At 43.3% G+C, this 24,443-nt stretch overlaps 1 protein-coding gene and 19 non-coding genes across 20 annotated transcripts in view; 12 read left to right on the forward strand and 8 right to left on the reverse strand.

Moving 5' to 3' along the window:
* Positions 1-24,443, reverse strand: part of LOC128524461 (nuclear factor 7, brain-like) — a 561,325-nt gene that overhangs the window by 415,289 nt on the left and 121,593 nt on the right. The gene's annotated exons all lie outside the window — the stretch shown is intronic.
* On the reverse strand, positions 151-232 carry trnas-aga (transfer RNA serine (anticodon AGA)). The gene has a single exon. It is a non-coding gene; the product is annotated as a tRNA-Ser (tRNA).
* On the forward strand, positions 2,338-2,411 carry trnat-ugu (transfer RNA threonine (anticodon UGU)). The gene has a single exon. It is a non-coding gene; the product is annotated as a tRNA-Thr (tRNA).
* On the forward strand, positions 3,092-3,165 carry trnat-agu (transfer RNA threonine (anticodon AGU)). The gene has a single exon. It is a non-coding gene; the product is annotated as a tRNA-Thr (tRNA).
* On the reverse strand, positions 3,976-4,058 carry trnal-cag (transfer RNA leucine (anticodon CAG)). The gene has a single exon. It is a non-coding gene; the product is annotated as a tRNA-Leu (tRNA).
* On the reverse strand, positions 4,326-4,407 carry trnas-aga (transfer RNA serine (anticodon AGA)). The gene has a single exon. It is a non-coding gene; the product is annotated as a tRNA-Ser (tRNA).
* Positions 6,513-6,586, forward strand: trnat-ugu (transfer RNA threonine (anticodon UGU)). The gene has a single exon. It is a non-coding gene; the product is annotated as a tRNA-Thr (tRNA).
* Positions 7,262-7,335, forward strand: trnat-agu (transfer RNA threonine (anticodon AGU)). Its single transcript has one exon. It is a non-coding gene; the product is annotated as a tRNA-Thr (tRNA).
* On the reverse strand, positions 8,473-8,554 carry trnas-aga (transfer RNA serine (anticodon AGA)). Its single transcript has one exon. It is a non-coding gene; the product is annotated as a tRNA-Ser (tRNA).
* On the forward strand, positions 10,660-10,733 carry trnat-ugu (transfer RNA threonine (anticodon UGU)). The gene has a single exon. It is a non-coding gene; the product is annotated as a tRNA-Thr (tRNA).
* On the forward strand, positions 11,428-11,501 carry trnat-agu (transfer RNA threonine (anticodon AGU)). The gene has a single exon. It is a non-coding gene; the product is annotated as a tRNA-Thr (tRNA).
* Positions 12,639-12,720, reverse strand: trnas-aga (transfer RNA serine (anticodon AGA)). The gene has a single exon. It is a non-coding gene; the product is annotated as a tRNA-Ser (tRNA).
* trnat-ugu (transfer RNA threonine (anticodon UGU)) lies at positions 14,826-14,899 on the forward strand. The gene has a single exon. It is a non-coding gene; the product is annotated as a tRNA-Thr (tRNA).
* Positions 15,586-15,659, forward strand: trnat-agu (transfer RNA threonine (anticodon AGU)). The gene has a single exon. It is a non-coding gene; the product is annotated as a tRNA-Thr (tRNA).
* Positions 16,797-16,878, reverse strand: trnas-aga (transfer RNA serine (anticodon AGA)). The gene has a single exon. It is a non-coding gene; the product is annotated as a tRNA-Ser (tRNA).
* trnat-ugu (transfer RNA threonine (anticodon UGU)) lies at positions 18,984-19,057 on the forward strand. The gene has a single exon. It is a non-coding gene; the product is annotated as a tRNA-Thr (tRNA).
* On the forward strand, positions 19,739-19,812 carry trnat-agu (transfer RNA threonine (anticodon AGU)). The gene has a single exon. It is a non-coding gene; the product is annotated as a tRNA-Thr (tRNA).
* Positions 20,950-21,031, reverse strand: trnas-aga (transfer RNA serine (anticodon AGA)). Its single transcript has one exon. It is a non-coding gene; the product is annotated as a tRNA-Ser (tRNA).
* Positions 23,136-23,209, forward strand: trnat-ugu (transfer RNA threonine (anticodon UGU)). The gene has a single exon. It is a non-coding gene; the product is annotated as a tRNA-Thr (tRNA).
* trnat-agu (transfer RNA threonine (anticodon AGU)) lies at positions 23,891-23,964 on the forward strand. The gene has a single exon. It is a non-coding gene; the product is annotated as a tRNA-Thr (tRNA).

Consider the following 24,443-nt stretch of genomic DNA (forward strand, 5'->3'; position numbering starts at 1 on the left):
AGCAGCAGCTATTGAGGATGGAAAGGGGGCAGGATGTCACCATTATGTCTTTAACAAAGCACCAACTCTTAAGGGCATGAGGAAATTTGTTACAAATCACAGCCACAACACAATGAGTTGCAACATGTCTTTCTTGTGCAATATAACAGACGTAATCGGCAGGATTCGAACCTGCGCGGGGAGACCCCAATGGATTTCTAGTCCATCGCCTTAACCACTCGGCCACGACTACACCGCGTGTGCTTACATAGTGTGGGCCCGTGATTGAATAGACTTTTGCCACGTCTGATTTCATGACTTGACCTCCTCCCCAAAGCAAGCGCTAGATCTTTCCAATACACGCAAGTGTATCGGTTGGCTTAAGTTCAGGATTTTTAGGCTTCAGACAGGAACCACGTTCACGTTTTACCTTAGAAAAACAGCAAAGCAGTTTAGAGAGCAGCCTCTGCAACCATACATGCTGCAAAATACAGTGAGAAAGATGAAATAATCCTATAAATCATAAACAAGACAACTTTTCATACCCCATCATCATCCAGAAGCTGATTCCTTGACTTCTGCATTCAAACATGCGGTGGAACATCTCAAAAGAATTTTTCAGTATCTGTAAAAATGAAGTTCAGCTCAGTGCTTTGCCTCAACAACACAACCATGTGCAGAGACGTCTAGTAAACAGGAGATCCCAGGAGAGGTGAACAGGAGCATTTAAATCCCAGCAATGCCTCTTGAGGGGCACTTCTGTTGCTATGCAGATCAGACTGGTTTCAGTGGAGGAAATGAAATCTTTGCTTCATGTCTGACCGTTAACAGCTCATGGGTTAAAGTCACACAATGCACAAGCTTTCTGATTAGCCAAGATTAGAGTCCTATCTTGTGTATCCTTAGCACAACTGCTGTCAACATTATGATCCGGTCATTAGCTACATTGCGACTGCATATCTTTTTACCACACCTTTAAACATTTGTCTGTTAGGACGATGACTAGAGCAGATAATTTCTTGCATTTGCATTGGTTTGGCTGCCTTCTTCTGACATATAATTTGACCTGTGGTTGCGATTATTCAGCTGTTGGGGACCTTTGCAAGCATCAAATCAAGTGTATGAGGCTCATTCACAGAAACGCAACAGAATAATGCTGCTGCCAAATCGTCATTCGTGTGGTAACATGATGTCTCGGATTTGTAGGACCTTATACCACAAAACGTTTAATCTATGGGTGATGAGGAGATACCTTATTTAATATGTTATCTAGCGCTTACTCCAGTGTGTATATGTTGAGGTCTCCATGCTACAGTGCTATCCAAGCAGTGTCTACTGCAACAATCATCTGTTGGTGCGAAAGCTATCCCTTTCTTGCCTTTCTTACAGCCAGAGTTGAATAACTTTGCAAGTCAGACAGGGATCTGTGGCAAATTCCATGGTGAAATCAAGGCATTCTGTGGACGCTGTTGACAGCTTGTGGGATCAGCACCTGCCATAGTTGTTTGCATTTGGTGGAATTTGATTAGTAGCAACAGAAAAGCATCTGCCCAATGAACTCGAGCATCCATGAATCTTGGAGAGCCTGAAAAAAAACACCCTGGTTGGCTCTGTGATGCAATGGATAGCGTGTTGGACTTCTGGACTCAGCTGTGGAGCTATTCAAAGGTTGCGGGTTCGATGCCCCGCCAGAGACACTAACTTGTTACCTTCTTTTTATCCACACACCATGTCTAAAATGAAATCTTTGGTCAGGAATCCCTGTTCAAGATGCACTTTCCTATGTGCCATATTTGATTGAATGACTTGTCAGCTGATTTTAAGAAATATCATTGTTTTCCACATGTTTCCGCCCATTTGTCCCAAATCAAGCCCTCAGCTCAACTCCAGCTTCAACAAAAGGTTACGACATTGATTCACGCAATCCTTATGGGACAAAGAGCCAAAGTCCACAGCAGCAATCTGATGAACGCTTGCTTGCTTTTAGATGTGCATGGCATGTGGATTTTAATTCCTCCCCCCCTGACTGTTGTGATATGCTTGTTAGGACTATGGCTGGAGATCAGCCATAACCTTTTGTTTGCTGTGGCTTGTGTGCCATTTACAGATCTAAAACTTGACATTTTCTTAAGGATTTTCACCCGTTTTGGGATCTTATCAAGCCGAAATCAAAGTTAGGATGTGCAAACAAACATCAAAGCATTTGCATGGCATCGCTGGTTGAGTACTCGTCTTACGAGCTCAGCGAGGTTTGCATGCGGATGGAGGAAATATTAGCATTGCAATCAGATTACGTCTTGGCCAGGAGAGTCTCGGTTAAAAGTGCTGGGTCATGCCTAAGGTGCCGCGCAGGCCATTGGCACTGTGGCTTAGCTGGTGAAAGCACCTGTCTTGTAAACAGGAGATCCTGGGTTCAAATCCCAGCAGTGCCTGTTGTGAGTTTCATCTCTTGGTACACCAGACAAGGTCTGGGTCCAACTGCATGAGGAGCTCAAGGCTTAAGTGCTTGTGGTCTCAGGTTGTGGCAGGGTATCTTGCTTTCAGCCAGGATTTCTGCTCAGTTTTCATGTGTTTTCCAGAGGTAGACACCTGTCCATGGTGTCAAGCAAGGTAGCTCTATTCCTCCCACAGAAGTGAATGAAAACTGGCATTTTGATTTGCAAGAATTGAATCATTTTCTGAGTAGCCGTGGAACATTTGCCTGATGTTGACATTTGGTTACATTTAAATGAGGACAATGGCTGTCAATAAGCTAGTATATATATATATATATATATATATATATATATATTTTTTTTTTTGCTGTAAACTGTATGCCAGTTGCAAATATATAACATACAGTGTGTTTGAAATTTGTTTATTTTTGCAAGCCTGAAATCTACTGCAACAGGCATGATCTTTGCCTGCAATGAACTTGGAACAACCTGAGTCGAAACACCATGACTGGCAGTTTTGGCGTGCTCTGTGAAGCATGGTATAGCACTGTGGGACTTCATTCATGGTCCTATCATGCTGCATGCCAGTGGAGACAATCTTAGCTTGATAGTCAAGTTCCTGTGCTGGAGCATCTCAGATACGCGAGAGTATATGCAAGAGGCTAAGGTTTGGTTGTGGCGCTGTGGCTTAGTTGGTTAAAGTGCCTGTCTAGTAAACAGGAGATCCTGGGTTCGAATCCCAGCAGTGCCTCTCACTGTGCACCTCTGTTGCTATGCAGGTCAGACTGGTTTCTGTGGAAAAAGGAAATCTTTGCTTTATGTCTGACCATTAAATGGGTTAAGGTCACACAATGCACAAGCTTTCTGATTAGCCAAGTTTACAGTCCGATCTTGTGTATCCGTAGGTCATTAGCTATATTGCAAATTGTACATGGCCCAATTGCCCAAGATTGCACTACACACTGCACTTCAATATATATAAATATATGTGTATGTATACATAAAATTATATTACTGAAAGCTCGCTTGTGCCCATTTTCTAAGAAAGCATACAGTGATAAGTTGCTGAAAGCTACTACGATCCGATGTGGATGTCTTTGTCTGATCCAGAGTAGACGTTTTACCTTAGCAAAACAGGAAAGCAGTTTAGAGAGCAACCTCTCCAACCATCTATGGGCAATGCTGCAAAATACAGACAGAAAGATAAAATAAACCTATGTATCATGAACAATGATAACTTTTCATACCCAATTGTCAAATAGAAGCTGATTCCTTGACTTCACCAATCAAACATGTGCTGGGACATCTCAAAAGAATTTTTCAGCATGCGTGAAAAGGAAGTTCAGCTCAGAACCTGTAGCCTGGATTTTGGCACCCTGCTCCGGGCTTTGCCTCAACAACACAACCATGTCTACATCGTCCAAAAAATTGAAGAAGCAAGCGCTTGATGAAGAAAAGTGCCAACTTCTTCGCTAGCAAGCAAAGCTATGCTGTGAGAGGTCAAGGTTATTGATGCAGATCCATACATGATTTCCTAAATGCAACAAAGAGAAGGGGCTCTTGTCAGAAGTGGGATTCGAACCCACGCCTCCAGGGGAGACTGCGACCTGAACGCAGCGCCTTAGACCGCTCGGCCATCCTGACACGGCGGTCTCTAGAAAGGTCACGTCTTGCACGGATTACCGATCGGATGTCTATGAGGCAGCTTGTCATTGGAAGACAGATCAACGTTGGGAAGGGGTGACAGGATTTCTCCACCAAAGCAGCAGCTATTGAGGATGAAAAGGGGGCAGGATGTCACCATTATGTCTTCAGCAAATCACCAACTCTTAAGGGCATGAGGAAATTTGTTACAAATCACAGCCACAACACAATGAGTTGCAACATGTCTTTCTTGCGCAATATAACAGACGTAATCGGCAGGATTCGAACCTGCGCGGGGAGACCCCAATGGATTTCTAGTCCATCGCCTTAACCACTCGGCCACGACTACACCGCGTGTGCTTACATAGTGTGGGCCCGTGATTGAATAGACTTTTGCCACGTCTGATTTCATGACTTGACCTCCTCCCCAAAGCAAGCGCTAGATCTTTCCAATACACGCAAGTGTATCGGTTGGCTTAAGTTCAGGATTTTTAGGCTTCAGACAGGAACCACGTTCACGTTTTACCTTAGAAAAACAGCAAAGCAGTTTAGAGAGCAGCCTCTGCAACCATACATGCTGCAAAATACAGTGAGAAAGATGAAATAATCCTATAAATCATAAACAAGACAACTTTTCATACCCCATCATCATCCAGAAGCTGATTCCTTGACTTCTGCATTCAAACATGCGGTGGAACATCTCAAAAGAATTTTTCAGTATCTGTAAAAATGAAGTTCAGCTCAGTGCTTTGCCTCAACAACACAACCATGTGCAGAGACGTCTAGTAAACAGGAGATCCCAGGAGAGGTGAACAGGAGCATTTAAATCCCAGCAATGCCTCTTGAGGGGCACTTCTGTTGCTATGCAGATCAGACTGGTTTCAGTGGAGGAAATGAAATCTTTGCTTCATGTCTGACCGTTAACAGCTCATGGGTTAAAGTCACACAATGCACAAGCTTTCTGATTAGCCAAGATTAGAGTCCTATCTTGTGTATCCCTAGCACAACTGCTGTCAACATTATGATCCGGTCATTAGCTACATTGCGACTGCATATCTTTTTACCACACCTTTAAACATTTGTCTGTTAGGACGATGACTAGAGCAGATAATTTCTTGCATTTGCATTGGTTTGGCTGCCTTCTTCTGACATATAATTTGACCTGTGGTTGCGATTATTCAGCTGTTGGGGACCTTTGCAAGCATCAAATCAAGTGTATGAGGCTCATTCACAGAAACGCAACAGAATAATGCTGCTGCCAAATCGTCATTCGTGTGGTAACATGATGTCTCGGATTTGTAGGACCTTATACCACAAAACGTTTAATCTATGGGTGATGAGGAGATACCTTATTTAATATGTTATCTAGCGCTTACTCCAGTGTGTATATGTTGAGGTCTCCATGCTACAGTGCTATCCAAGCAGTGTCTACTGCAACAATCATCTGTTGGTGCGAAAGCTATCCCTTTCTTGCCTTTCTTACAGCCAGAGTTGAATAACTTTGCAAGTCAGACAGGGATCTGTGGCAAATTCCATGGTGAAATCAAGGCATTCTGTGGACGCTGTTGACAGCTTGTGGGATCAGCACCTGCCATAGTTGTTTGCATTTGGTGGAATTTGATTAGTAGCAACAGAAAAGCATCTGCCCAATGAACTCGAGCATCCATGAATCTTGGAGAGCCTGAAAAAAAACACCCTGGTTGGCTCTGTGATGCAATGGATAGCGTGTTGGACTTCTGGACTCAGCTGTGGAGCTATTCAAAGGTTGCGGGTTCGATGCCCCGCCAGAGACACTAACTTGTTACCTTCTTTTTATCCACACACCATGTCTAAAATGAAATCTTTGGTCAGGAATCCCTGTTCAAGATGCACTTTCCTATGTGCCATATTTGATTGAATGACTTGTCAGCTGATTTTAAGAAATATCATTGTTTTCCACATGTTTCCGCCCATTTGTCCCAAATCAAGCCCTCAGCTCAACTCCAGCTTCAACAAAAGGTTACGACATTGATTCACGCAATCCTTATGGGACAAAGAGCCAAAGTCCACAGCAGCAATCTGATGAACGCTTGCTTGCTTTTAGATGTGCATGGCATGTGGATTTTAATTCCTCCCCCCCTGACTGTTGTGATATGCTTGTTAGGACTATGGCTGGAGATCAGCCATAACCTTTTGTTTGCTGTGGCTTGTGTGCCATTTACAGACCTAAAACTTGACATTTTCTTAAGGATTTTCACCCGTTTTGGGATCTTATCAAGCCGAAATCAAAGTTAGGATGTGCAAACAAACATCAAAGCATTTGCATGGCATCGCTGGTTGAGTACTCGTCTTACGAGCTCAGCGAGGTTTGCATGCGGATGGAGGAAATATTAGCATTGCAATCAGATTACGTCTTGGCCAGGAGAGTCTCGGTTAAAAGTGCTGGGTCATGCCTAAGGTGCCGCGCAGGCCATTGGCACTGTGGCTTAGCTGGTGAAAGCACCTGTCTTGTAAACAGGAGATCCTGGGTTCAAATCCCAGCAGTGCCTGTTGTGAGTTTCATCTCTTGGTACACCAGACAAGGTCTGGGTCCAACTGCATGAGGAACTCAAGGCTTAAGTGCTTGTGGTCTCAGGTTGTGGCAGGGTATCTTGCTTTCAGCCAGGATTTCTGCTCAGTTTTCATGTGTTTTCCAGAGGTAGACACCTGTCCATGGTGTCAAGCAAGGTAGCTCTATTCCTCCCACAGAAGTGAATGAAAACTGGCATTTTGATTTGCAAGAATTGAATCATTTTCTGAGTAGCCGTGGAACATTTGCCTGATGTTGACATTTGGTTACATTTAAATGAGGACAATGGCTGTCAATAAGCTAGTATATATATATATATATATATATATATTTTTTTTTTTTTTGCTGTAAACTGTATGCCAGTTGCAAATATATAACATACAGTGTGTTTGAAATTTGTTTATTTTTGCAAGCCTGAAATCTACTGCAACAGGCATGATCTTTGCCTGCAATGAACTTGGAACAACCTGAGTCGAAACACCATGACTGGCAGTTTTGGCGTGCTCTGTGAAGCATGGTATAGCACTGTGGGACTTCATTCATGGTCCTATCATGCTGCATGCCAGTGGAGACAATCTTAGCTTGATAGTCAAGTTCCTGTGCTGGAGCATCTCAGATACGCGAGAGTATATGCAAGAGGCTAAGGTTTGGTTGTGGCGCTGTGGCTTAGTTGGTTAAAGTGCCTGTCTAGTAAACAGGAGATCCTGGGTTCGAATCCCAGCAGTGCCTCTCACTGTGCACCTCTGTTGCTATGCAGGTCAGACTGGTTTCTGTGGAAAAAGGAAATCTTTGCTTTATGTCTGACCATTAAATGGGTTAAGGTCACACAATGCACAAGCTTTCTGATTAGCCAAGTTTACAGTCCGATCTTGTGTATCCGTAGGTCATTAGCTATATTGCAAATTGTACATGGCCCAATTGCCCAAGATTGCACTACACACTGCACTTCAATATATATAAATATATGTGTATGTATACATAAAATTACATTACTGAAAGCTCGCTTGTGCCCATTTTCTAAGAAAGCATACAGTGATAAGTTGCTGAAAGCTACTACGATCCGATGTGGATGTCTTTGTCTGATCCAGAGTAGACGTTTTACCTTAGCAAAACAGGAAAGCAGTTTAGAGAGCAACCTCTCCAACCATCTATGGGCAATGCTGCAAAATACAGACAGAAAGATAAAATGAACCTATGTATCATGAACAATGATAACTTTTCATACCCAATTGTCAAATAGAAGCTGATTCCTTGACTTCACCAATCAAACATGTGCTGGGACATCTCAAAAGAATTTTTCAGCATGCGTGAAAAGGAAGTTCAGCTCAGAACCTGTAGCCTGGATTTTGGCACCCTGCTCCGGGCTTTGCCTCAACAACACAACCATGTCTACATCGTCCAAAAAATTGAAGAAGCAAGCGCTTGATGAAGAAAAGTGCCAACTTCTTCGCTAGCAAGCAAAGCTATGCTGTGAGAGGTCAAGGTTATTGATGCAGATCCATACATGATTTCCTAAATGCAACAAAGAGAAGGGGCTCTTGTCAGAAGTGGGATTCGAACCCACGCCTCCAGGGGAGACTGCGACTCGGCCATCCTGACACGGCGGTCTCTAGAAAGGTCACGTCTTGCACGGATTACCGATCGGATGTCTATGAGGCAGCTTGTCATTGGAAGACAGATCAACGTTGGGAAGGGGTGACAGGATTTCTCCACCAAAGCAGCAGCTATTGAGGATGAAAAGGGGGCAGGATGTCACCATTATGTCTTCAGCAAATCACCAACTCTTAAGGGCATGAGGAAATTTGTTACAAATCACAGCCACAACACAATGAGTTGCAACATGTCTTTCTTGCGCAATATAACAGACGTAATCGGCAGGATTCGAACCTGCGCGGGGAGACCCCAATGGATTTCTAGTCCATCGCCTTAACCACTCGGCCACGACTACACCGCGTGTGCTTACATACTGTGGGCCCGTGGTTGAATAGACTTTTGCCACGTCTGATTTCATGACTTGACCTCCTCCCCAAAGCAAGCGCTAGATCTTTCCAATACACGCAAGTGTATCGGTTGGCTTAAGTTCAGGATTTTTAGGCTTCAGACAGGAACCACGTTCACGTTTTACCTTAGAAAAACAGCAAAGCAGTTTAGAGAGCAGCCTCTGCAACCATACATGCTGCAAAATACAGTGAGAAAGATGAAATAATCCTATAAATCATAAACAAGACAACTTTTCATACCCCATCATCATCCAGAAGCTGATTCCTTGACTTCTGCATTCAAACATGCGGTGGAACATCTCAAAAGAATTTTTCAGTATCTGTGAAAATGAAGTTCAGCTCAGTGCTTTGCCTCAACAACACAACCATGTGCAGAGACGTCTAGTAAACAGGAGATCCCAGGAGAGGTGAACAGGAGCATTTAAATCCCAGCAATGCCTCTTGAGGGGCACTTCTGTTGCTATGCAGATCAGACTGGTTTCAGTGGAGGAAATGAAATCTTTGCTTCATGTCTGACCGTTAACAGCTCATGGGTTAAAGTCACACAATGCACAAGCTTTCTGATTAGCCAAGATTAGAGTCCTATCTTGTGTATCCCTAGCACAACTGCTGTCAACATTATGATCCGGTCATTAGCTACATTGCGACTGCATATCTTTTTACCACACCTTTAAACATTTGTCTGTTAGGACGATGACTAGAGCAGATAATTTCTTGCATGTGCATTGGTTTGGCTGCCTTCTTCTGACATATAATTTGACCTGTGGTTGCGATTATTCAGCTGTTGGGGACCTTTGCAAGCATCAAATCAAGTGTATGAGGCTCATTCACAGAAACGCAACAGAATAATGCTGCTGCCAAATCGTCATTCGTGTGGTAACATGATGTCTCGGATTTGTAGGACCTTATACCACAAAACGTTTAATCTATGGGTGATGAGGAGATACCTTATTTAATATGTTATCTAGCGCTTACTCCAGTGTGTATATGTTGAGGTCTCCATGCTACAGTGCTATCCAAGCAGTGTCTACTGCAACAATCATCTGTTGGTGCGAAAGCTATCCCTTTCTTGCCTTTCTTACAGCCAGAGTTGAATAACTTTGCAAGTCAGACAGGGATCTGTGGCAAATTCCATGGTGAAATCAAGGCATTCTGTGGACGCTGTTGACAGCTTGTGGGATCAGCACCTGCCATAGTTGTTTGCATTTGGTGGAATTTGATTAGTAGCAACAGAAAAGCATCTGCCCAATGAACTCGAGCATCCATGAATCTTGGAGAGCCTGAAAAAAAACACCCTGGTTGGCTCTGTGATGCAATGGATAGCGTGTTGGACTTCTGGACTCAGCTGTGGAGCTATTCAAAGGTTGCGGGTTCGATGCCCCGCCAGAGACACTAACTTGTTACCTTCTTTTTATCCACACACCATGTCTAAAATGAAATCTTTGGTCAGGAATCCCTGTTCAAGATGCACTTTCCTATGTGCCATATTTGATTGAATGACTTGTCAGCTGATTTTAAGAAATATCATTGTTTTCCACATGTTTCCGCCCATTTGTCCCAAATCAAGCCCTCAGCTCAACTCCAGCTTCAACAAAAAGTTACGACATTGATTCACGCAATCCTTATGGGACAAAGAGCCAAAGTCCACAGCAGCAATCTGATGAACGCTTGCTTGCTTTTAGATGTGCATGGCATGTGGATTTTAATTCCTCCCCCCCTGACTGTTGTGATATGCTTGTTAGGACTATGGCTGGAGATCAGCCATAACCTTTTGTTTGCTGTGGCTTGTGTGCCATTTACAGATCTAAAACTTGACATTTTCTTAAGGATTTTCACCCGTTTTGGGATCTTATCAAGCCGAAATCAAAGTTAGGATGTGCAAACAAACATCAAAGCATTTGCATGGCATCGCTGGTTGAGTACTCGTCTTACGAGCTCAGCGAGGTTTGCATGCGGATGGAGGAAATATTAGCATTGCAATCAGATTACGTCTTGGCCAGGAGAGTCTCGGTTAAAAGTGCTGGGTCATGCCTAAGGTGCCGCGCAGGCCATTGGCACTGTGGCTTAGCTGGTGAAAGCACCTGTCTTGTAAACAGGAGATCCTGGGTTCAAATCCCAGCAGTGCCTGTTGTGAGTTTCATCTCTTGGTACACCAGACAAGGTCTGGGTCCAACTGCATGAGGAACTCAAGGCTTAAGTGCTTGTGGTCTCAGGTTGTGGCAGGGTATCTTGCTTTCAGCCAGGATTTCTGCTCAGTTTTCATGTGTTTTCCAGAGGTAGACACCTGTCCATGGTGTCAAGCAAGGTAGCTCTATTCCTCCCACAGAAGTGAATGAAAACTGGCATTTTGATTTGCAAGAATTGAATCATTTTCTGAGTAGCCGTGGAACATTTGCCTGATGTTGACATTTGGTTACATTTAAATGAGGACAATGGCTGTCAATAAGCTAGTATATATATATATATATATATATATATATATATATATATATATATATTTTTTTTTTTTTGCTGTAAACTGTATGCCAGTTGCAAATATATAACATACAGTGTGTTTGAAATTTGTTTATTTTTGCAAGCCTGAAATCTACTGCAACAGGCATGATCTTTGCCTGCAATGAACTTGGAACAACCTGAGTCGAAACACCATGACTGGCAGTTTTGGCGTGCTCTGTGAAGCATGGTATAGCACTGTGGGACTTCATTCATGGTCCTATCATGCTGCATGCCAGTGGAGACAATCTTAGCTTGATAGTCAAGTTCCTGTGCTGGAGCATCTCAGATACGCGAGAGTATATGCAAGAGGCTAAGGTTTGGTTGTGGCGCTGTGGCTTAGTTGGTTAAAGTGCCTGTCTAGTAAACAGGAGATCCTGGGTTCGAATCCCAGCAGTGCCTCTCACTGTGCACCTCTGTTGCTATGCAGGTCAGACTGGTTTCTGTGGAAAAAGGAAATCTTTGCTTTATGTCTGACCATTAAATGGGTTAAGGTCACACAATGCACAAGCTTTCTGATTAGCCAAGTTTACAGTCCGATCTTGTGTATCCGTAGGTCATTAGCTATATTGCAAATTGTACATGGCCCAATTGCCCAAGATTGCACTACACACTGCACTTCAATATATATAAATATATGTGTATGTATACATAAAATTACATTACTGAAAGCTCGCTTGTGCCCATTTTCTAAGAAAGCATACAGTGATAAGTTGCTGAAAGCTACTACGATCCGATGTGGATGTCTTTGTCTGATCCAGAGTAGACGTTTTACCTTAGCAAAACAGGAAAGCAGTTTAGAGAGCAACCTCTCCAACCATCTATGGGCAATGCTGCAAAATACAGACAGAAAGATAAAATGAACCTATGTATCATGAACAATGATAACTTTTCATACCCAATTGTCAAATAGAAGCTGAATACTTGACTTCACCAATCAAACATGTGCTGGGACATCTCAAAAGAATTTTTCAGCATGCGTGAAAAGGAAGTTCAGCTCAGAACCTGTAGCCTGGATTTTGGCACCCTGCTCCGGGCTTTGCCTCAACAACACAACCATGTCTACATCGTCCAAAAAATTGAAGAAGCAAGCGCTTGATGAAGAAAAGTGCCAACTTCTTCGCTAGCAAGCAAAGCTATGCTGTGAGAGGTCAAGGTTATTGATGCAGATCCATACATGATTTCCTAAATGCAACAAAGAGAAGGGGCTCTTGTCAGAAGTGGGATTCGAACCCACGCCTCCAGGGGAGACTGCGACTCGGCCATCCTGACACGGCGGTCTCTAGAAAGGTCACGTCTTGCACGGATTACCGATCGGATGTCTATGAGGCAGCTTGTCATTGGAAGACAGATCAACGTTGGGAAGGGGTGACAGGATTTCTCCACCAAAGCAGCAGCTATTGAGGATGAAAAGGGGGCAGGATGTCACCATTATGTCTTCAGCAAATCACCAACTCTTAAGGGCATGAGGAAATTTGTTACAAATCACAGCCACAACACAATGAGTTGCAACATGTCTTTCTTGCGCAATATAACAGACGTAATCGGCAGGATTCGAACCTGCGCGGGGAGACCCCAATGGATTTCTAGTCCATCGCCTTAACCACTCGGCCACGACTACACCGCGTGTGCTTACATACTGTGGGCCCGTGGTTGAATAGACTTTTGCCACGTCTGATTTCATGACTTGACCTCCTCCCCAAAGCAAGCGCTAGATCTTTCCAATACACGCAAGTGTATCGGTTGGCTTAAGTTCAGGATTTTTAGGCTTCAGACAGGAACCACGTTCACGTTTTACCTTAGAAAAACAGCAAAGCAGTTTAGAGAGCAGCCTCTGCAACCATACATGCTGCAAAATACAGTGAGAAAGATGAAATAATCCTATAAATCATAAACAAGACAACTTTTCATACCCCATCATCATCCAGAAGCTGATTCCTTGACTTCTGCATTCAAACATGCGGTGGAACATCTCAAAAGAATTTTTCAGTATCTGTGAAAATGAAGTTCAGCTCAGTGCTTTGCCTCAACAACACAACCATGTGCAGAGACGTCTAGTAAACAGGAGATCCCAGGAGAGGTGAACAGGAGCATTTAAATCCCAGCAATGCCTCTTGAGGGGCACTTCTGTTGCTATGCAGATCAGACTGGTTTCAGTGGAGGAAATGAAATCTTTGCTTCATGTCTGACCGTTAACAGCTCATGGGTTAAAGTCACACAATGCACAAGCTTTCTGATTAGCCAAGATTAGAGTCCTATCTTGTGTATCCCTAGCACAACTGCTGTCAACATTATGATCCGGTCATTAGCTACATTGCGACTGCATATCTTTTTACCACACCTTTAAACATTTGTCTGTTAGGACGATGACTAGAGCAGATAATTTCTTGCATGTGCATTGGTTTGGCTGCCTTCTTCTGACATATAATTTGACCTGTGGTTGCGATTATTCAGCTGTTGGGGACCTTTGCAAGCATCAAATCAAGTGTATGAGGCTCATTCACAGAAACGCAACAGAATAATGCTGCTGCCAAATCGTCATTCGTGTGGTAACATGATGTCTCGGATTTGTAGGACCTTATACCACAAAACGTTTAATCTATGGGTGATGAGGAGATACCTTATTTAATATGTTATCTAGCGCTTACTCCAGTGTGTATATGTTGAGGTCTCCATGCTACAGTGCTATCCAAGCAGTGTCTACTGCAACAATCATCTGTTGGTGCGAAAGCTATCCCTTTCTTGCCTTTCTTACAGCCAGAGTTGAATAACTTTGCAAGTCAGACAGGGATCTGTGGCAAATTCCATGGTGAAATCAAGGCATTCTGTGGACGCTGTTGACAGCTTGTGGGATCAGCACCTGCCATAGTTGTTTGCATTTGGTGGAATTTGATTAGTAGCAACAGAAAAGCATCTGCCCAATGAACTCGAGCATCCATGAATCTTGGAGAGCCTGAAAAAAAACACCCTGGTTGGCTCTGTGATGCAATGGATAGCGTGTTGGACTTCTGGACTCAGCTGTGGAGCTATTCAAAGGTTGCGGGTTCGATGCCCCGCCAGAGACACTAACTTGTTACCTTCTTTTTATCCACACACCATGTCTAAAATGAAATCTTTGGTCAGGAATCCCTGTTCAAGATGCACTTTCCTATGTGCCATATTTGATTGAATGACTTGTCAGCTGATTTTAAGAAATATCATTGTTTTCCACATGTTTCCGCCCATTTGTCCCAAATCAAGCCCTCAGCTCAACTCCAGCTTCAACAAAAGGTTACGACATTGATTCACGCAATCCTTATGGGACAAAGAGCCAAAGTCCACAGCAGCAATCTGATGAACGCTTGCTTGCTTTTAGATGTGCATGGCATGTGGATTTTAATTCCTCCCCCCCTGACTGTTGTGATATGCTTGTTAGGACTATGGCTGGAGATCAGCCATAACCTTTTGTTTGCTGTGGCTTGTGTGCCATTTACAGATCTAAAACTTGACATTTTCTTAAGGATTTTCACCCGTTTTGGGATCTTATCAAGCCGAAATCAAAGTTAGGATGTGCAAACAAACATCAAAGCATTTGCATGGCATCGCTGGTTGAGTACTCGTCTTACGAGCTCAGCGAGGTTTGCATGCGGATGGAGGAAATATTAGCATTGCAATCAGATTACGTCTTGGCCAGGAGAGTCTCGGTTAAAAGTGCTGGGTCATGCCTAAGGTGCCGCGCAGGCCATTGGCACTGTGGCTTAGCTGGTGAAAGCACCTGTCTTGTAAACAGGAGATCCTGGGTTCAAATCCCAGCAGTGCCTGTTGTGAGTTTCATCTCTTGGTACACCAGACAAGGTCTGGGTCCAACTGCATGAGGAACTCAAGGCTTAAGTGCTTGTGGTCTCAGGTTGTGGCAGGGTATCTTGCTTTCAGCCAGGATTTCTGCTCAGTTTTCATGTGTTTTCCAGAGGTAGACACCTGTCCATGGTGTCAAGCAAGGTAGCTCTATTCCTCCCACAGAAGTGAATGAAAACTGGCATTTTGATTTGCAAGAATTGAATCATTTTCTGAGTAGCCGTGGAACATTTGCCTGATGTTGACATTTGGTTACATTTAAATGAGGACAATGGCTGTCAATAAGCTAGTATATATATATATATATATATATATATATATATATATATATTTTTTTTTTTGCTGTAAACTGTATGCCAGTTGCAAATATATAACATACAGTGTGTTTGAAATTTGTTTATTTTTGCAAGCCTGAAATCTACTGCAACAGGCATGATCTTTGCCTGCAATGAACTTGGAACAACCTGAGTCGAAACACCATGACTGGCAGTTTTGGCGTGCTCTGTGAAGCATGGTATAGCACTGTGGGACTTCATTCATGGTCCTATCATGCTGCATGCCAGTGGAGACAATCTTAGCTTGATAGTCAAGTTCCTGTGCTGGAGCATCTCAGATACGCGAGAGTATATGCAAGAGGCTAAGGTTTGGTTGTGGCGCTGTGGCTTAGTTGGTTAAAGTGCCTGTCTAGTAAACAGGAGATCCTGGGTTCGAATCCCAGCAGTGCCTCTCACTGTGCACCTCTGTTGCTATGCAGGTCAGACTGGTTTCTGTGGAAAAAGGAAATCTTTGCTTTATGTCTGACCATTAAATGGGTTAAGGTCACACAATGCACAAGCTTTCTGATTAGCCAAGTTTACAGTCCGATCTTGTGTATCCGTAGGTCATTAGCTATATTGCAAATTGTACATGGCCCAATTGCCCAAGATTGCACTACACACTGCACTTCAATATATATAAATATATGTGTATGTATACATAAAATTACATTACTGAAAGCTCGCTTGTGCCCATTTTCTAAGAAAGCATACAGTGATAAGTTGCTGAAAGCTACTACGATCCGATGTGGATGTCTTTGTCTGATCCAGAGTAGACGTTTTACCTTAGCAAAACAGGAAAGCAGTTTAGAGAGCAACCTCTCCAACCATCTATGGGCAATGCTGCAAAATACAGACAGAAAGATAAAATGAACCTATGTATCATGAACAATGATAACTTTTCATACCCAATTGTCAAATAGAAGCTGAATACTTGACTTCACCAATCAAACATGTGCTGGGACATCTCAAAAGAATTTTTCAGCATGCGTGAAAAGGAAGTTCAGCTCAGAACCTGTAGCCTGGATTTTGGCACCCTGCTCCGGGCTTTGCCTCAACAACACAACCATGTCTACATCGTCCAAAAAATTGAAGAAGCAAGCGCTTGATGAAGAAAAGTGCCAACTTCTTCGCTAGCAAGCAAAGCTATGCTGTGAGAGGTCAAGGTTATTGATGCAGATCCATACATGATTTCCTAAATGCAACAAAGAGAAGGGGCTCTTGTCAGAAGTGGGATTCGAACCCACGCCTCCAGGGGAGACTGCGACTCGGCCATCCTGACACGGCGGTCTCTAGAAAGGTCACGTCTTGCACGGATTACCGATCGGATGTCTATGAGGCAGCTTGTCATTGGAAGACAGATCAACGTTGGGAAGGGGTGACAGGATTTCTCCACCAAAGCAGCAGCTATTGAGGATGAAAAGGGGGCAGGATGTCACCATTATGTCTTCAGCAAATCACCAACTCTTAAGGGCATGAGGAAATTTGTTACAAATCACAGCCACAACACAATGAGTTGCAACATGTCTTTCTTGCGCAATATAACAGACGTAATCGGCAGGATTCGAACCTGCGCGGGGAGACCCCAATGGATTTCTAGTCCATCGCCTTAACCACTCGGCCACGACTACACCGCGTGTGCTTACATACTGTGGGCCCGTGGTTGAATAGACTTTTGCCACGTCTGATTTCATGACTTGACCTCCTCCCCAAAGCAAGCGCTAGATCTTTCCAATACACGCAAGTGTATCGGTTGGCTTAAGTTCAGGATTTTTAGGCTTCAGACAGGAACCACGTTCACGTTTTACCTTAGAAAAACAGCAAAGCAGTTTAGAGAGCAGCCTCTGCAACCATACATGCTGCAAAATACAGTGAGAAAGATGAAATAATCCTATAAATCATAAACAAGACAACTTTTCATACCCCATCATCATCCAGAAGCTGATTCCTTGACTTCTGCATTCAAACATGCGGTGGAACATCTCAAAAGAATTTTTCAGTATCTGTGAAAATGAAGTTCAGCTCAGTGCTTTGCCTCAACAACACAACCATGTGCAGAGACGTCTAGTAAACAGGAGATCCCAGGAGAGGTGAACAGGAGCATTTAAATCCCAGCAATGCCTCTTGAGGGGCACTTCTGTTGCTATGCAGATCAGACTGGTTTCAGTGGAGGAAATGAAATCTTTGCTTCATGTCTGACCGTTAACAGCTCATGGGTTAAAGTCACACAATGCACAAGCTTTCTGATTAGCCAAGATTAGAGTCCTATCTTGTGTATCCCTAGCACAACTGCTGTCAACATTATGATCCGGTCATTAGCTACATTGCGACTGCATATCTTTTTACCACACCTTTAAACATTTGTCTGTTAGGACGATGACTAGAGCAGATAATTTCTTGCATGTGCATTGGTTTGGCTGCCTTCTTCTGACATATAATTTGACCTGTGGTTGCGATTATTCAGCTGTTGGGGACCTTTGCAAGCATCAAATCAAGTGTATGAGGCTCATTCACAGAAACGCAACAGAATAATGCTGCTGCCAAATCGTCATTCGTGTGGTAACATGATGTCTCGGATTTGTAGGACCTTATACCACAAAACGTTTAATCTATGGGTGATGAGGAGATACCTTATTTAATATGTTATCTAGCGCTTACTCCAGTGTGTATATGTTGAGGTCTCCATGCTACAGTGCTATCCAAGCAGTGTCTACTGCAACAATCATCTGTTGGTGCGAAAGCTATCCCTTTCTTGCCTTTCTTACAGCCAGAGTTGAATAACTTTGCAAGTCAGACAGGGATCTGTGGCAAATTCCATGGTGAAATCAAGGCATTCTGTGGACGCTGTTGACAGCTTGTGGGATCAGCACCTGCCATAGTTGTTTGCATTTGGTGGAATTTGATTAGTAGCAACAGAAAAGCATCTGCCCAATGAACTCGAGCATCCATGAATCTTGGAGAGCCTGAAAAAAAACACCCTGGTTGGCTCTGTGATGCAATGGATAGCGTGTTGGACTTCTGGACTCAGCTGTGGAGCTATTCAAAGGTTGCGGGTTCGATGCCCCGCCAGAGACACTAACTTGTTACCTTCTTTTTATCCACACACCATGTCTAAAATGAAATCTTTGGTCAGGAATCCCTGTTCAAGATGCACTTTCCTATGTGCCATATTTGATTGAATGACTTGTCAGCTGATTTTAAGAAATATCATTGTTTTCCACATGTTTCCGCCCATTTGTCCCAAATCAAGCCCTCAGCTCAACTCCAGCTTCAACAAAAGGTTACGACATTGATTCACGCAATCCTTATGGGACAAAGAGCCAAAGTCCACAGCAGCAATCTGATGAACGCTTGCTTGCTTTTAGATGTGCATGGCATGTGGATTTTAATTCCTCCCCCCCTGACTGTTGTGATATGCTTGTTAGGACTATGGCTGGAGATCAGCCATAACCTTTTGTTTGCTGTGGCTTGTGTGCCATTTACAGATCTAAAACTTGACATTTTCTTAAGGATTTTCACCCGTTTTGGGATCTTATCAAGCCGAAATCAAAGTTAGGATGTGCAAACAAACATCAAAGCATTTGCATGGCATCGCTGGTTGAGTACTCGTCTTACGAGCTCAGCGAGGTTTGCATGCGGATGGAGGAAATATTAGCATTGCAATCAGATTACGTCTTGGCCAGGAGAGTCTCGGTTAAAAGTGCTGGGTCATGCCTAAGGTGCCGCGCAGGCCATTGGCACTGTGGCTTAGCTGGTGAAAGCACCTGTCTTGTAAACAGGAGATCCTGGGTTCAAATCCCAGCAGTGCCTGTTGTGAGTTTCATCTCTTGGTACACCAGACAAGGTCTGGGTCCAACTGCATGAGGAACTCAAGGCTTAAGTGCTTGTGGTCTCAGGTTGTGGCAGGGTATCTTGCTTTCAGCCAGGATTTCTGCTCAGTTTTCATGTGTTTTCCAGAGGTAGACACCTGTCCATGGTGTCAAGCAAGGTAGCTCTATTCCTCCCACAGAAGTGAATGAAAACTGGCATTTTGATTTGCAAGAATTGAATCATTTTCTGAGTAGCCGTGGAACATTTGCCTGATGTTGACATTTGGTTACATTTAAATGAGGACAATGGCTGTCAATAAGCTAGTATATATATATATATATATATATATATATATATATATTTTTTTTTTGCTGTAAACTGTATGCCAGTTGCAAATATATAACATACAGTGTGTTTGAAATTTGTTTATTTTTGCAAGCCTGAAATCTACTGCAACAGGCATGATCTTTGCCTGCAATGAACTTGGAACAACCTGAGTCGAAACACCATGACTGGCAGTTTTGGCGTGCTCTGTGAAGCATGGTATAGCACTGTGGGACTTCATTCATGGTCCTATCATGCTGCATGCCAGTGGAGACAATCTTAGCTTGATAGTCAAGTTCCTGTGCTGGAGCATCTCAGATACGCGAGAGTATATGCAAGAGGCTAAGGTTTGGTTGTGGCGCTGTGGCTTAGTTGGTTAAAGTGCCTGTCTAGTAAACAGGAGATCCTGGGTTCGAATCCCAGCAGTGCCTCTCACTGTGCACCTCTGTTGCTATGCAGGTCAGACTGGTTTCTGTGGAAAAAGGAAATCTTTGCTTTATGTCTGACCATTAAATGGGTTAAGGTCACACAATGCACAAGCTTTCTGATTAGCCAAGTTTACAGTCCGATCTTGTGTATCCGTAGGTCATTAGCTATATTGCAAATTGTACATGGCCCAATTGCCCAAGATTGCACTACACACTGCACTTCAATATATATAAATATATGTGTATGTATACATAAAATTACATTACTGAAAGCTCGCTTGTGCCCATTTTCTAAGAAAGCATACAGTGATAAGTTGCTGAAAGCTACTACGATCCGATGTGGATGTCTTTGTCTGATCCAGAGTAGACGTTTTACCTTAGCAAAACAGGAAAGCAGTTTAGAGAGCAACCTCTCCAACCATCTATGGGCAATGCTGCAAAATACAGACAGAAAGATAAAATGAACCTATGTATCATGAACAATGATAACTTTTCATACCCAATTGTCAAATAGAAGCTGAATACTTGACTTCACCAATCAAACATGTGCTGGGACATCTCAAAAGAATTTTTCAGCATGCGTGAAAAGGAAGTTCAGCTCAGAACCTGTAGCCTGGATTTTGGCACCCTGCTCCGGGCTTTGCCTCAACAACACAACCATGTCTACATCGTCCAAAAAATTGAAGAAGCAAGCGCTTGATGAAGAAAAGTGCCAACTTCTTCGCTAGCAAGCAAAGCTATGCTGTGAGAGGTCAAGGTTATTGATGCAGATCCATACATGATTTCCTAAATGCAACAAAGAGAAGGGGCTCTTGTCAGAAGTGGGATTCGAACCCACGCCTCCAGGGGAGACTGCGACTCGGCCATCCTGACACGGCGGTCTCTAGAAAGGTCACGTCTTGCACGGATTACCGATCGGATGTCTATGAGGCAGCTTGTCATTGGAAGACAGATCAACGTTGGGAAGGGGTGACAGGATTTCTCCACCAAAGCAGCAGCTATTGAGGATGAAAAGGGGGCAGGATGTCACCATTATGTCTTCAGCAAATCACCAACTCTTAAGGGCATGAGGAAATTTGTTACAAATCACAGCCACAACACAATGAGTTGCAACATGTCTTTCTTGCGCAATATAACAGACGTAATCGGCAGGATTCGAACCTGCGCGGGGAGACCCCAATGGATTTCTAGTCCATCGCCTTAACCACTCGGCCACGACTACACCGCGTGGGCTTACATACTGTGGGCCCGTGGTTGAATAGACTTTTGCCACGTCTGATTTCATGACTTGACCTCCTCCCCAAAGCAAGCGCTAGATCTTTCCAATACACGCAAGTGTATCGGTTGGCTTAAGTTCAGGATTTTTAGGCTTCAGACAGGAACCACGTTCACGTTTTACCTTAGAAAAACAGCAAAGCAGTTTAGAGAGCAGCCTCTGCAACCATACATGCTGCAAAATACAGTGAGAAAGATGAAATAATCCTATAAATCATAAACAAGACAACTTTTCATACCCCATCATCATCCAGAAGCTGATTCCTTGACTTCTGCATTCAAACATGCGGTGGAACATCTCAAAAGAATTTTTCAGTATCTGTGAAAATGAAGTTCAGCTCAGTGCTTTGCCTCAACAACACAACCATGTGCAGAGACGTCTAGTAAACAGGAGATCCCAGGAGAGGTGAACAGGAGCATTTAAATCCCAGCAATGCCTCTTGAGGGGCACTTCTGTTGCTATGCAGATCAGACTGGTTTCAGTGGAGGAAATGAAATCTTTGCTTCATGTCTGACCGTTAACAGCTCATGGGTTAAAGTCACACAATGCACAAGCTTTCTGATTAGCCAAGATTAGAGTCCTATCTTGTGTATCCCTAGCACAACTGCTGTCAACATTATGATCCGGTCATTAGCTACATTGCGACTGCATATCTTTTTACCACACCTTTAAACATTTGTCTGTTAGGACGATGACTAGAGCAGATAATTTCTTGCATGTGCATTGGTTTGGCTGCCTTCTTCTGACATATAATTTGACCTGTGGTTGCGATTATTCAGCTGTTGGGGACCTTTGCAAGCATCAAATCAAGTGTATGAGGCTCATTCACAGAAACGCAACAGAATAATGCTGCTGCCAAATCGTCATTCGTGTGGTAACATGATGTCTCGGATTTGTAGGACCTTATACCACAAAACGTTCAATCTATGGGTGATGAGGAGATACCTTATTTAATATGTTATCTAGCGCTTACTCCAGTGTGTATATGTTGAGGTCTCCATGCTACAGTGCTATCCAAGCAGTGTCTACTGCAACAATCATCTGTTGGTGCGAAAGCTATCCCTTTCTTGCCTTTCTTACAGCCAGAGTTGAATAACTTTGCAAGTCAGACAGGGATCTGTGGCAAATTCCATGGTGAAATCAAGGCATTCTGTGGACGCTGTTGACAGCTTGTGGGATCAGCACCTGCCATAGTTGTTTGCATTTGGTGGAATTTGATTAGTAGCAACAGAAAAGCATCTGCCCAATGAACTCGAGCATCCATGAATCTTGGAGAGCCTGAAAAAAAACACCCTGGTTGGCTCTGTGATGCAATGGATAGCGTGTTGGACTTCTGGACTCAGCTGTGGAGCTATTCAAAGGTTGCGGGTTCGATGCCCCGCCAGAGACACTAACTTGTTACCTTCTTTTTATCCACACACCATGTCTAAAATGAAATCTTTGGTCAGGAATCCCTGTTCAAGATGCACTTTCCTATGTGCCATATTTGATTGAATGACTTGTCAGCTGATTTTAAGAAATATCATTGTTTTCCACATGTTTCCGCCCATTTGTCCCAAATCAAGCCCTCAGCTCAACTCCAGCTTCAACAAAAGGTTACGACATTGATTCACGCAATCCTTATGGGACAAAGAGCCAAAGTCCACAGCAGCAATCTGATGAACGCTTGCTTGCTTTTAGATGTGCATGGCATGTGGATTTTAATTCCTCCCCCCTGACTGTTGTGATATGCTTGTTAGGACTATGGCTGGAGATCAGCCATAACCTTTTGTTTGCTGTGGCTTGTGTGCCATTTACAGATCTAAAACTTGACATTTTCTTAAGGATTTTCACCCGTTTTGGGATCTTATCAAGCCGAAATCAAAGTTAGGATGTGCAAACAAACATCAAAGCATTTGCATGGCATCGCTGGTTGAGTACTCGTCTTACGAGCTCAGCGAGGTTTGCATGCGGATGGAGGAAATATTAGCATTGCAATCAGATTACGTCTTGGCCAGGAGAGTCTCGGTTAAAAGTGCTGGGTCATGCCTAAGGTGCCGCGCAGGCCATTGGCACTGTGGCTTAGCTGGTGAAAGCACCTGTCTTGTAAACAGGAGATCCTGGGTTCAAATCCCAGCAGTGCCTGTTGTGAGTTTCATCTCTTGGTACACCAGACAAGGTCTGGGTCCAACTGCATGAGGAACTCAAGGCTTAAGTGCTTGTGGTCTCAGGTTGTGGCAGGGTATCTTGCTTTCAGCCAGGATTTCTGCTCAGTTTTCATGTGTTTTCCAGAGGTAGACACCTGTCCATGGTGTCAAGCAAGGTAGCTCTATTCCTCCCACAGAAGTGAATGAAAACTGGCATTTTGATTTGCAAGAATTGAATCATTTTCTGAGTAGCCGTGGAACATTTGCCTGATGTTGACATTTGGTTACATTTAAATGAGGACAATGGCTGTCAATAAGCTAGTATATATATATATATATATATATATATATATATATTTTTTTTTTTTGCTGTAAACTGTATGCCAGTTGCAAATATATAACATACAGTGTGTTTGAAATTTGTTTATTTTTGCAAGCCTGAAATCTACTGCAACAGGCATGATCTTTGCCTGCAATGAACTTGGAACAACCTGAGTCGAAACACCATGACTGGCAGTTTTGGCGTGCTCTGTGAAGCATGGTATAGCACTGTGGGACTTCATTCATGGTCCTATCATGCTGCATGCCAGTGGAGACAATCTTAGCTTGATAGTCAAGTTCCTGTGCTGGAGCATCTCAGATACGCGAGAGTATATGCAAGAGGCTAAGGTTTGGTTGTGGCACTGTGGCTTAGTTGGTTAAAGTGCCTGTCTAGTAAACAGGAGATCCTGGGTTCGAATCCCAGCAGTGCCTCTCACTGTGCACCTCTGTTGCTATGCAGGTCAGACTGGTTTCTGTGGAAAAAGGAAATCTTTGCTTTATGTCTGACCATTAAATGGTTTAAGGTCACACAATGCACAAGCTTTCTGATTAGCCAAGTTTACAGTCCGATCTTGTGTATCCGTAGGTCATTAGCTATATTGCAAATTGTACATGGCCCAATTGCCCAAGATTGCACTACACACTACACTTCAATATATATAAATATATGTGTATGTATACATAAAATTACATTACTGAAAGCTCGCTTGTGCCCATTTTCTAAGAAAGCATACAGTGATAAGTTGCTGAAAGCTACTACGATCCGATGTGGATGTCTTTGTCTGATCCAGAGTAGACGTTTTACCTTAGCAAAACAGGAAAGCAGTTTAGAGAGCAACCTCTCCAACCATCTATGGGCAATGCTGCAAAATACAGACAGAAAGATAAAATGAACCTATGTATCATGAACA

Source organism: Clarias gariepinus, chromosome 5 (genome assembly GCF_024256425.1).
Source record: "Clarias gariepinus isolate MV-2021 ecotype Netherlands chromosome 5, CGAR_prim_01v2, whole genome shotgun sequence".
In the NCBI taxonomy this organism is placed as follows: Eukaryota; Metazoa; Chordata; class Actinopteri; order Siluriformes; family Clariidae; genus Clarias; species Clarias gariepinus.